This window comes from Amblyraja radiata, unplaced genomic scaffold, assembly GCF_010909765.2.
Source record: "Amblyraja radiata isolate CabotCenter1 unplaced genomic scaffold, sAmbRad1.1.pri S89, whole genome shotgun sequence".
NCBI classification, from domain to species: Eukaryota; Metazoa; Chordata; class Chondrichthyes; order Rajiformes; family Rajidae; genus Amblyraja; species Amblyraja radiata.
This window is the reverse complement of record NW_022630172.1, coordinates 5,457,217-5,469,927: the sequence shown is the minus strand read 5'-3', so window position 1 is coordinate 5,469,927 and position 12,711 is coordinate 5,457,217. Positions and strand designations below refer to the sequence as shown.

At 51.0% G+C, this 12,711-nt stretch overlaps 1 protein-coding gene across 1 annotated transcript in view; it reads right to left on the bottom strand.

The window, feature by feature from the left end:
* The window catches only part of LOC116969603 (zinc finger protein 850-like), a gene marked incomplete at its 3' end in the record, with an annotated part of 172,149 nt that overhangs the window by 53,392 nt on the left and 106,046 nt on the right, over positions 1–12,711 (bottom strand). The gene's annotated exons all lie outside the window — the stretch shown is intronic.

Genomic DNA, 12,711 nt, shown 5'->3' with positions numbered 1-12,711 from the left:
GAAAAAACACAAATAATGCCTTACTTGATGAAATGCAGTGAACAAACGCGATAATTCCCAATATTTTCAATGTTTACCAAGCACTTTAGCTGCTGTTGTCCCTTCAGTTCTCACTTCTCTATACCTTCATTTCGCTTCATGTTTGGAATTCTAAAGTTGGGTACGATGTCTCTCACACTTACCCCGACTCCCACAATTTTTTTCAGCGCAAAAATTCAACATTTTGGTGTTTTTTAACAGGTAGGAAAGTACGCATTTCTAGCATTAATAACTTATACCGGAAGTGACGGATGTCTTCCAGTTGGATTTAGCGGCTCCGTGCGTCAAGCCCTATGACCCAGTGACCTTCCGTGCAACCCCCCTATACTGTTTGCATTCTCTATGACAAAGTCACTGCAGCATTTTACCTTCAGTGAGAATCAGGGTGCAGCCCTGTAGTCGCCACCGCCCAGTTGTTGATGCAGCTTCTCTTGTTTCCAACAAAGATCCAACTGACTAGATTGTGCTGGAAAGAACACACAATTACATGAATGTGATATAGATGTATATAATCATATAACACACACAATTATATTTCCTCTGATTTTTATATCCAATGATGAAATTTATTTCAGACTAGATAGGGGACATTAAATAATAAGCATTGTAAACCCCCCCGCAACATCACACACACTAGGCCCTATCCCAACCCTCAACCCCCTCCCCCCCCACACTACAATGTATCCCCCCCCCCTTCCTATGCCCCTCTCCCCGGGCTGCGCACCCCCCTCACATCGCCAAGGCCTCAGGCCTCCCCGCTGCCCCGGGCCACACATCGCCTCTCCCCGCTGCCCCGGGCCACACACCCCCTCTCCCCCGGACCACACACCCCCTCTCCCCGGGCCACACACCCCCTCTCCCCGCTGCCCTGGGCCACACACCCCCTCTCCCCGCTGCCCCGGGCCACACACCCCCTCTCCCCGCTGCCCCGGGCCACACACCCCCTCTCCCCGCTGCCCCGGGCCACACACCCCCTCTCCCCGCTGCCCCAGGCCACACACCCCCTCTCCCCGCTGCCCCGGGCCACACACCCCCTCTCACCGCTGCCCAGGGCCACACACCCCCTCTCCCCGCCCAAGTCAAAGACCAAAGCGAAGATACGGGAGCGGAGGCAGAAACAAAGATCCGATCTCTGGCCGGAACAAGATGGTGGAGGCTGGTTGCTAAATTCACCATCAATCTGCCCATGACCGTAACTACGCGTTTGCGTGAGAGTACTACTACTTCTTCTTCTATGTAGTTTTTTTTGGCGGATGGCAAACAACTTTTTAGTGCATTACCGCCACCAACTGGTATGGAGTGTGGATCAAATAACATTATAATTTATATACTAATAACCTATATCCTTCTGAACAAATTGGTCACCCTGAGAAAAAGCAATAGGATTTGATAGCACTTATATGAATTCTTTTGTAAAATATCTATTAAATCAAATTGTACTTTTTCTTTTCTGAATCGTTCACTCATTTGTCTTCTTTCTTCCTCATACCTCTCACAATGTACAATGACATGCTCTATTGTCTCTTCTTGCCCACAGTATTCACATCTGCCTGTATTATGCTTGCCTATTATGAAAGGTGTACTGTTCAGACCAGTGTGCCCAAATCTGATTCTTGAAATTACTGTCTCCTCTTTTCTGTTTTTTCCTGCACATCTCATTTCTCCCACTTTCCTCTGGACTCTGTAGAACCACCGTCCTTTCCTCTCTTCCTCCCATTGCTTTTGCCATCTTTCCTTCAGTCTTTGCTTAATAATGTCTTTGATTTCAGTTTTACCTATGTTAATACAAATCAATCTTACTTATTTTTGTTACCTCTTTTGCTACCTTATCTGCCATTTCGTTTCCTCTAATGCCAATGTGTGCTGGTACCCATAAAAATATTACTGTAAGCCCCATCATTTGAATTCTGAATAGTGTTTGTTGTATTTCAATCAAAATGTCTGGTCTACTGTCTGAATGGCTGTGCTGTAAACTCTTTATTGCTAAACTTGAATCTGAACAAATAACTGTCCTTAAAGGCCTAGTATCCTCGACCCACTGTACCGCTAACAATATTGCAATCATTTCACCTGTGTATACTGAGACCTCATTATTCATCCTCTTCCCTACTTTGATGTGAAATTCTGGTACAATAAATGCTACTCCTACTTTAACTACTGAATCTTTTGATGCATCTGTATAAATTTGGACAAAGGTGTAGTATCTGTCAATGTATTCCTGTATGATGAATGAATTATACATACGTTGTTTATCCTTGTTTTTCTGTTCTAATATTGTAAAGTCTACTGTTGCATCTGGAAGTATCCAAGGTGGAATTGAAGGTAATGGAACCGTTGGAACCACATTTAATTGTGCTATGCTGATTTGTAATGCTCTCTGGGTCACTGTCCATCCAAAACTTGTTGTTTCCCTTCTCTCCTTTTCCCAGCATGGTTTGACAGTAACTTGTGCTGGGTGTTCTTGACTGTGGTCCTGTAGGTTAATCCAGTAATTCAATGAAAGCTGTATCCTTCTCATCTCTAGAGGCATCTCCCCCATTTCAACCTGTAATGCTGCTGTAGGAGTTGTTTTTATTGCACCTGTACATATTCTCAATGCCTGATATTGAATGTTGCCTATTTTCTTGAGAAGTACTTGATGCGGACCCATACACCACACAACCATAATCTAACACAGATCTAATTAACCCAGTGTATTTATATAGCCTTCAAAGCTGTTCTATCTGCCCCCCAATCACATCCAACTAAACATCTAATTACATTAAGTATCTTCTTACATTTGTCCACTACTTTCTGAATATGAACCATCCATGTAATCCTCTCATCAAACTTGCGTGAGAGTTGACCATCTTGCTCTGCTGTATGATCTTTGATGTTACCTTGAGTGAGCATCAGGGTTTGGCCATGAAACGCCGCCCAGTTGTTGTTGTTGTTGTTGTTGTTGCAGCTTCTCTTGTCTCCACAGTCGCTGCCCGTCTGTCTGCGTCTCACTGTCTCTGTCTCTGTGTCTGCCACTGTCTCTGTGTCACTGTCTCTGTCACTGTCACTGTCTCTGTCTCTGTCTCTGTCTCTGTCACTGCATCACAAGCGCCGCCGACATTTTGAATCCGCCTTCACGTTTAAAAACAAACCGCCATCTTGCAGCTTTGAATCGCCGGTGACGTCACGGCGCAGGGCGGGCGGGTAGGACGCCCCCAACCCCCCCCCCCATTCACTCACGACATCCCCCTAACTCCATGCTTTCTCCTAAATGGCTGGAGGGAGCAATCTCTTGAACTATATAATAATCTGCCATTGTAAACCCCTCATCAACATGGCCGCCATCAAACCCCTCACAAAGATGGCCACCGACTGCCGACCAATCAGCAGCGCCGACCTCACCAGGATGGCCGCCATCAAACCCCTCACAAAGATGGCCACCGGCTGCCGACCAATCAGCGGCGCCGGCCTCACCAACATGGCCGCCATCAAACCGCTCACAAAGATGGCCGCCGGCTGCCGACCAATCAGCGGCGCCGACCTCACCAAGATGGCCGCCGGTCCCGCCCCGGGATCGAGTCTCCGCATCGACCGCATGAAAATGGCGGCGGAGAAGCGGCAGTTGGTGACGTCGCTGCGGACGGAGCTGAGGTAAATAATGTTGTAAATAAACCGGGTAAATGTGGGGGAGTTGAGGTCAATCTCCACATAAACTACACGTGTGGGGAATAAACCTGGGGTCAATAATAGAAACTCACCGTCTGGAGCAGCGTCCTGATATAAAACACCAGGCTTATAAACATCTATCTCCCTCTCTCTGGCTCTCTGTAAATAATCAATAAATCACCAAATAAACTACACGTCTGGGGAATAAACCCGGTAAATCTGGGGTAAATAATGTTATAAACTACACGTCTGGGGAATAAACCCGGTAAATCTGGGGTAAATAATGTTATAAACACACAGGGGAACAAAATAAACCCGGTAAATCTGGTGTAAATAATGTTATAAACTACTCGTCTGGGAAATAAACACAGTAAATATGGGGTAAATAATGTTAAATACTACACGTCTGGGGAAATAAACCCGGTAAATCTTGTGTAAAACTGGGGTAAATAATGTTATAAACCCGGTAAAACTAGGGTAAATAATGTTAAAAACATACAGGGGAACAAATTAAACCCGGTCTGGGGGTAAAACTGGGGTAACTAATGTTATAAACATACAGGGGAACAAAATAAACCCGGTAAAACTGGGGTAACTAATGTTATAAACACACAGGACAGCGGATTAAACCCGGTCTGGGGGTAAAACTGGGGTAACTAATGTTATAAACACACATGGGAGCGGAATAAACTGGGCTGTGGATTTGTTCCCAAAACATCCAACCCCGACCCCTCGGTAAAATAATTGTAAACCTGCTGTGATGACATTACACAAGTTGACATTTCATAAGAACCACATGAATCATCAAGCTGCCTTTTAAACCCATGTCCATAAAGGTTTCAGTCTAACGGTTGTGGCTGTGCTATTGTGGCTTTTTGTTAATGTTTATTCTTGAAATAAAAACCATAATTCATTATGCTAAAAGAAAACAAAATGACAGAAAGGACCGTGACAAAATTACAATTCCATTGAATAAAGTAAAAATTATAAAAGCATTACTGCAAAAATTTTTAAACTAAGACCACAGGTATGAGCTAAATGGCTAAATTATGACCAAAAAAAATCTCGTGCAATAGAAATTAAAAGTAAATGTGTAGGTATTTAAGTTTGCTACAAACGTACATACCTAAAATTTATTAATAACATCTGAGGAACAGAATTGCTTCTGTCAGAGAGAGTGAGAGATGGAGAGAGAGAGTGTGTGTAGGGAGGGAGGAGAGGGGTGAGAGGCTGGAGGTGGAAAGGGGGTGAAGTGAGTAGCGGGGGCAAGCAGCGAGCAAAGGGAGGGGGGAGGGATTCAAGGGGGAGTGGGTTTGGTGCCGAGGGGGATGAATGGGGGGATGGGAACTGGGGGGGGGGGGAGAGGGGTCAAGTGAGTCATAGAAGGGGGTAGGGAGCCTGGTGGGGGTTCACATTGTTTGGGGTTGGGGAGGAGGGGGAGGGAGCAAAGGGGGGCAATGAGCATGAGGCAGCAGGGGTAATGGGCAGGGAGCCACAGGGAGGAGGTCACATTGTTTGGGGTGGGGAGGTTGTTGCAGTTTAGGAAGTCAAACCAGGGCAGGATCTTCACTGTGAATGGCAGGGCGCTGGGGCAATAGACAAGAGACAATGTGTGCAGGAATAGGCCATTTGCCCCTTTGAGCCAGCACCGCCATTCAATGTGATCATGGCTGATCATCCCAAATCAGTACCCCGTACCTGCCTTCTCCCCATATCCGCTGCCTCCACTATCTTTATGAGCCCTATCTAGCTCTCTCTTGAATGTATCCAGAGAACCGGCCTCCACCGCCCTCTGAGGCAGAGAATTCCACAGACTCACAACTCTCCGTGAGAAAAAGTGTTTCCTCGTCTCCGTACTAAATGGCTTACCCCTTGTTCTTAAACTCTGTGTGGCCCCTCGTTCTGGACTCCCCCAACATCGGGAACATGTTTCCTGCCTCAAGCATTTCCAAACTCTTAACAATCTTATATGTTTCAATAAGATACCCTCTCATCCTTCTAAACTCCAGAGTGTACAAGCCCAGCCGCTCCATTCTCTCAGCATATGACAGTCCAGCCATCCCGGGAATTAACCTTGTAAACCTACGCTGCTCTCCCTCAATAGCAAGAATGTCCTTCCTCAAATTAGGGGACCAAAACGGCACACAATACCCCAGGTGTGGTCTCATTAGGACTCTGAACTCTGAGCCTTGCAGAATGTGTAGAGCCGAGGGACCTAGGAGTGCGGGTACGAGTTGGGCCGAAGGGCCTCTTTCCAACGCTGCATCACTCCATGACTATGACAAAGTGCTGGAGCAACTCGGCAGGTCAGGCAGCATTTTGTGGAAAAGATAGACACAAAGTGCTGGAGTAACTCAGCAGGTCAGGCAGCATCTGTGGAGAAGATAGACACAAAGTGCTGGAGTAACTCAGCAGGTCAGGCAGCATCTGTGGAGAGAGGAATGGGTGACGTTTTGGGTCAACACCCTTCTTTGGTTTAGTTTAGTTTAGTTTAGAGATGCAGCGCGGAAACAACAGGTCTTTCGGCCCATGGAATAAGTGCCGACCAGCGATCACCCCGTACACTAGCACTATCCTACGCACATTGGGGACAATTTAGTTTTTTTGTGGAGGCCGATTAATTTACAACACTGAACGTCTTTGAAATGTTGGAGGAAACCGGAGCACCCGGAATAAAAACCCACGCAGGTCAAAGGGAGAACGTACAAACTCCACACAGACAGCACCCGTAGTCAGGATCGAGCCCGGGTCTCTGGCGGTGAGGCAGCAACTGTACCGCTGCGCCACTGTGCCGCGCAGAATTATTTAACGGTTTCCACCGCCATAAACGCACCCAATATGTGCTAGTAATGTCCTGTTTGGCAGCTTGTTGACCCTCTGTGTTCACCTCCTGCAGGGTTTAGGAGCCGTTGCTGTGGACGGAGAGACAGGGACGTGAGCGGACATTGAGCGCGGCCAGGGTGCCAGTGAGCCCCCCCCCCAACCCCCCGATCGGTGTGTGGGCTGAGCTTCGAGGGGCTGAGCTTCGGTGGAGGACCACATGATGGGGCACAACAAGGAGAAGCGCTATGAGTGTGACGTGTGCGGCAAGACCTGGCAGAGCCCGAGCCGGCTGGAGACCCACCGACGGGTGCACACGGGAGAACGCCCCTTCGATTGCTTGGAGTGCGGCAAGAGCTTCACCTTCTATAACCAGCTGCAGCGGCACAACCTCGTGCACTCCGGCGAGAGGCCCTTCACCTGCTCTGACTGCGGAAAGAACTTCAAGACGGCGAATGAGCTGAAGAGACACCGGTGGGTGCACACGGGTGAGAAGCCCCATGGCTGCTCCACCTGCGGCAAGAGCTTTGCCCAGTTGTCGGTGCTGCAGGTGCACTGGCGGGTGCACAGTAGTAAGGGGCCCTTCACCTGCTCCGATTGCGGCAAAGGCTTCAAGTCGGAACCAGCGCTGAAGAAGCACAGGCGTGTGCACACCGTGGAGCGGCCCTACACCTGCAGTGACTGTGGCAAGGGTTTCACCCACTCCAGCCACTTGCTGGTGCACCAGCGCATCCACACCGGCGAACGCCCCTACACCTGCGCCCAGTGCGGCCAGGCCTTCACCCAGGCCGGCACCCTGCTGACGCACCGGCGCACCCACACCGGCGAGCGCCCCTACACATGCGCCCAGTGCGGTAAGGGCTTCACCCGGTCCAGCAACCTGCTGGATCACCAGCGCACCCACACCGGCGAGCGCCCGTACACCTGCACCCAGTGCGGCAAGGCCTTCACCCAGGCTGGCACCCTGCTGACGCACCGGCGCACCCACACCGGCGAGCGCCCCTACACATGCGCCCAGTGCGGTAAGGGCTTCATCCGGTCCAGCAACCTGCTGGATCATCAGCGCACCCACACCGGCGAGCGCCTCTACACCTGCACCCAGTGCGGCAAGGGCTTCAAATGCTCCTCCAAGCTGCTGTCCCACCAGCAGGTGCACGCTGGGGACCGTCCCTTCCCCAGCCCGGTGAGTGGAGAGCACTTTGCCATGGCCTCCCATGCCCTGTCTCACCAGCACGTGCACACCAGTGGCCAGCCCTATGACTGCCCGTACTGCGGTGAGCAGTTTGACAGCTCGCGGGGGTTGCGGCAGCACCGGCGGACCCACGCCGGTGAGCAGCTGCTCCCACTGTGACTAGAGAGCACGGGGGCTGCGGGAGCACCAGCGGATACACACAGGGGAGAGACCCTTTGTGTGCGCTGAGTGTGGCAAGGGTTTCACCCACATGTCCAGCCTGTGGTAGCACCGGCGTACCCACAGCGGTGAGCGTCCCTTCCCCTGCCCGTCCTGTGGTAAGGGCTTCACCCTCCTTGACCACCTGCTGGAGCACCGGCGAGTCCACACCGGACAGCGCCCGTTCACCTGTCCGCTCGGTGGCAAGGCCTTTGCCCGCTCCTCCAGCCTGCTGGCACACCGCCACGTGGATAGATAGGTGCTGTTTAGGTAGATACAAAATACTGGAAGGAATGAGTAACATTTCGGATCGTTTCTTTAGTCACCCATTCCATCTCTCCAGAGATGATGCCTGTCCCGCTGAGTTACTCCAACATTTTGTGTCCTTTTTTGTAAACCAGCAGCTACAGTTCCTTGTTTTTAAACCATCTGGTTAACTATCGCTGCACCTTCCCCAAAGCCACCACATCAGTCCTGTAATGGAGTGACCAGAACTGTATGCAATACTCCAAATGCTACCTGACCAATGTCCCGTAAAGCTGCACATATACATTCCTCTCTCTCCTCTCCTTCCACTCTCCCCCACTCGTACACAAATTCTCTCCATTCCACCCTCTTGTGCCGCATTCCTCTCTCTCACACACTCCCTTACTCGCTCAGTCTCTCTAGCGCACTCCCTCTCTCGCTCCCTGTCTCTCACACAAACACTCTCTCTCTCTCTCTCTCTCTCCTCGCTCTCTCTCTCCCCTCTCTCTCTCCTCCTCTCTCTCTCCTCCTCTCCCTCCTCCACTCTCTCTCACTCCTCTCTCTCCTCTCACTCTCTCTCTCTCCCTTCTCTCTCCCCCCCCCACTCTCTCTCTCTTCTCTCAGTCTCTCTCTCTCTCTCATCCTCTCTCATCCTCCTCTCTCTCTCTCTCTCTCTCCGTCTCTCTCTCGTCATCTCTCTCTCTCGGTCTCCCTCTCTCAAATCGCCGACTAGGCTCTCTCTTCTCTCCTCTCGTCTCTCTCTCATCTCTCTCCCCCCCCCCCCCCCCCCCCCCACCCCCCCCGATGGACCAGCACTTCAACTCCCCCTCCCATCCCTCCTCCATGGCCAGAGTGAGGCCCATCGTAAATTGGAGGAGCAGCACCTCATATTTCACTTGGGCAGTTTGCACCCCAGTGAACATTGACCTCTCTAGTTTCAAGTAGTCCCTACTTTCTCCTCCCCTTCCCAGCTCTCCCTCAACCCACTGGCTCCACCTCTTCCTTTCTTCTTCCCACCTTCCCCACCCTCAGATCAGTCTGAAGAAGGGTTTTGACCCGAAACGTTGCCTATTTCCTTCACTCCATAGATGCTGCTGCACCCGCTGAGTTTCTCCAGCATTTTTGTCTCCCTTCAATTTTCCAGCATCTGCAGTTCCTTCTTGGGCATTTTAAAGTGTTTTTTTAACGAATGTTTTGACGCATTTGTGCCTTACGCAAATAAAGCAGGTTTATCCTGACCTCACTGAAAGAATTTAATTTGGTCCGTAAATTTGGTCCGGTGAGTGGGTCGGCGGGGGGCTGTGTCACCCTGGTAGGGGGCTCCTGGTGCCGTTGCAGTGCGGTCAGTGACTCTGGGTGGGCGGAGGGACCAGACTGTCCCCAACTCTGCTGCAACTGACGGGGATGTTGTCGGGTTTATGACCCCGTGTGTCCGCTGCCCGGAGCCGCGGCCCCGCTCCGTGTGCGTGTGTGTGTGTGCGTGTGTGCGTGTGTGTGTGCGCGTGTGTGTGCGTGTGTGTGCGTGTGTGTGTGTGCGCGCTGCCGACCCATAGCCCGTGACAGTGCGGTGGGAGCCAGCTTGGGGGAGTGAGGGACGGGAGCCCCTGTCCCACTTAGGAAACCTGAACCGAAACCTCTGGTGACCTTGTGCACCACCCAAGGTTTCCGTAAGGTTCCCGGTAGTTTTGGTCACTCTCCCTAATGGTCGAAAGTGCTTTCCGCGTAGTCGAGACCTCTTCTATGTTCCTGCGATTATTTCAGCAAATTCAAAACCGGCCTCGACTAAAAATAGGTTGCCGTTTGGTCGAAGCCCGTGGAGTGGGGTCGCTATTTACTTACAGGCAGTCGAAGGCAATCTCCTTCGCTGACCAGCCATTTTGATTGGTTCATTGGAGTTTTCAGCAAAACTCCTATAGGATCCTATTGGATCTCCCCCCTTCTATCTTCCCTTCTCTGACCTTCTCTCCCTTCTTTCCCCTTCTCTCCCTCCCGCCCGCGCTCTCTAAAGGACTTACGGTGCTCTGTGGCAGCCGTTTACCTTCCTCTTCATTGCGCAGACAGCGCTCCTCTGCTGTCCCTGGCCCCCACCTTCGTGGTGTGTGTGTGTGTGTGTGTGTGTGTGTGTGTGTGTGTGTGTGTGTGTGTGTCTGTCTGTCTGTCTGTCTGTCTGTCTGTGTGTGTGTGTGTGTGTGTGTCTGTCTGTGTATGTGTGTGTGTCTGTGTGTGTGTGTGTGTGTGTGTGTGTGTGTGTGTGTGTCTGTGTGTGTGTGTGTGTGTGTGTGTGTGTGTGTGTGTGTGTGTGTGTCTGTCTGTCTGTCTGTGTGTGTGTGAGTGTACGTGTGTATGCTGTCTGTAGCAATGATCCTGTAGGATCTTTGGTCAGTAGATACAGCTCACGCTTCGGTTGAGGCTTTCCAGGCGAGTGACCAAAACCTCTGGCGACTCATGGAAACCTTGCGTGGGGCACAAGGTCACCAGAGGTTTCCGTTCAGGGTTCCTAAGTGGGACAGGGGAGGGTTGGGACGTGGCCAGCTTGGAGGAATACGAGGAATGGGAGGTAGCCAGTTAGGAGGATTAACGAATGGGGGGGGGGGGGGGGTACTCACCTAGGGGGGTACCGGATGGGATGTAGCCAGCTTGGGGGGAGCAGGTATGGGTGTGGCCAGTCTGGGGGAAATGAGAGTTGGGAGGTCGCCAGCTTGGGGGAGTAAGGAATGGGAGGTAGGCAGCTTGCGGAGTAAGGGGAATGGGAGGTAGCCAGCTTGGGGGAGTAAGGGGAATTAGAGGTAGCCAGCTGGAGGGAGTAAGTTTGTTCTGCACATCGACCGGGACGTGATGACATCGCCCGTTCATACGCAGCCGCCAGAACAAACTGTACATACAGTGATGACAAACGCAATACATGCAATATCCATGCAGAACTGTGCAAAATGGTGTTGCAGAAAACCCGAGGTAGCACGGACGAGAGGGGCCGAAGGGCCCGTCTCCGGGCAGAGCGACCACCGACGTCGTTCGTGTGGAGTTTGCTCGCTTACCCCTCCGTGGTGGACCGGATGCGGGTCGGGCAGGGGAGACGAGCTCAGCCTTCCGAGCCTCAATCCAAGCTCTGCCTTCCTCCCGCGCATCCTAGCCCCGACGGACCGAGTGCTGCCGCCTTCCTCCCCGGCCAACAACCGAGAGGGAACACACAGACGAAACCTCTTCCAACCCCCCGAATCCCTCAGGGAATGCCCCTGTCCTGTTTTTGAAATCAAGCCGTCACAATTGTGCAAGATCGGTCAGCATTATCCTTTTTAAAAAATTATATACTAGACTAAGTGGGACCCGTTGGGTCCTATGTTAACACGGGAGGGCTGGTCCCTCGACGCAATATTCCACCTCTCCATCAATTCCAATATTGGTGGCCAGTGGGGAGGGGGGGGGGGCTTTCTGGAGCGCTGGTATGGGTGTTGTTGGCTGCAGGGCCTACTGGTCTCCCGACGGCTAGTATGGACATTGTGGGCCAAATGGATCCTTGGGGTGGTTGCTCAGTCCCTCAAGCCTGATGCGCTGGCAGCTCAATCATGGCTGGCAGGCTGGCAATTGACTCACGGCTATTCCTTGAAATTCCATTTCAAGTAGAAGGCCACCATATTCAAATCCATTTTCCAACCATTTTTAGGGAGAAACCACCATAAAAACCACCATAAAACCACATAAAACACCACACTCACAGTTCAGTAGACATTCAGTGTGTTTAGTTGATTCACAGCTCAGACAGAGTCGTGACCTCTCCCTCCTCCATCATGCAGAGACTGAGCCACACCCACACTTCTGGATTTTATAATCCCTCCCACCGGAAAAGGTGTGTCTTCATGGCGTGATTGACAGGAGAGAGATTCTCACTTTTTTTTAAACACTAATAACACTTTTATTTTTCATTGATGGGAAGAATCCTCTGCACCTGATGAACGAAGGGGGACTGAGTAAGATGGCCAAAAATCACAGCAGTAAGTGGTAGCGTTTTATCCAAAATCAATATAATGCAAACAGGAAATTGTCAAGTTTAGACAAACAACTATTTACAGGCAGTGGCTTTTCACTTCACCCCAAACCCCCAAACAACCATTTGCAGGCAGGGCCATTTTACTTCAAACAAATATTTTCATTTTCAAACCACATTAAGGGCACTCACAGTTGAGTTGACATATGTTCAGTGTTATTCACAGCTCAGAGAGATGTGACCCTCTGGCTTCCTCCATGTTGCAGTGACTGAGTGAGGCACACCACTTCCTGGTTTTATAGTCCTTCCCCCTCCCCCCAGCAGGAGCAGCAGAGAGAATGGCAAAATAAACACTAATATCTCTCTGACTTTTCATCGATGGAAAAAATCCTCTGGTTCCGGAAGGCGGAGGGGGGCTCTGAGCGAGGTGGACAAAATGACGGCCGTAGGTGGCGGCGTTCTCTCGGAAATCACAGCACAATGAGCCCAAAGCGGTCAAGATCAGGCTTTTAGTAATATAGACTTGGCCAAGTAGGACACGTTGTACCCCATCCTCTCAACACGCGGTTGTGGCGTCACACACACACAG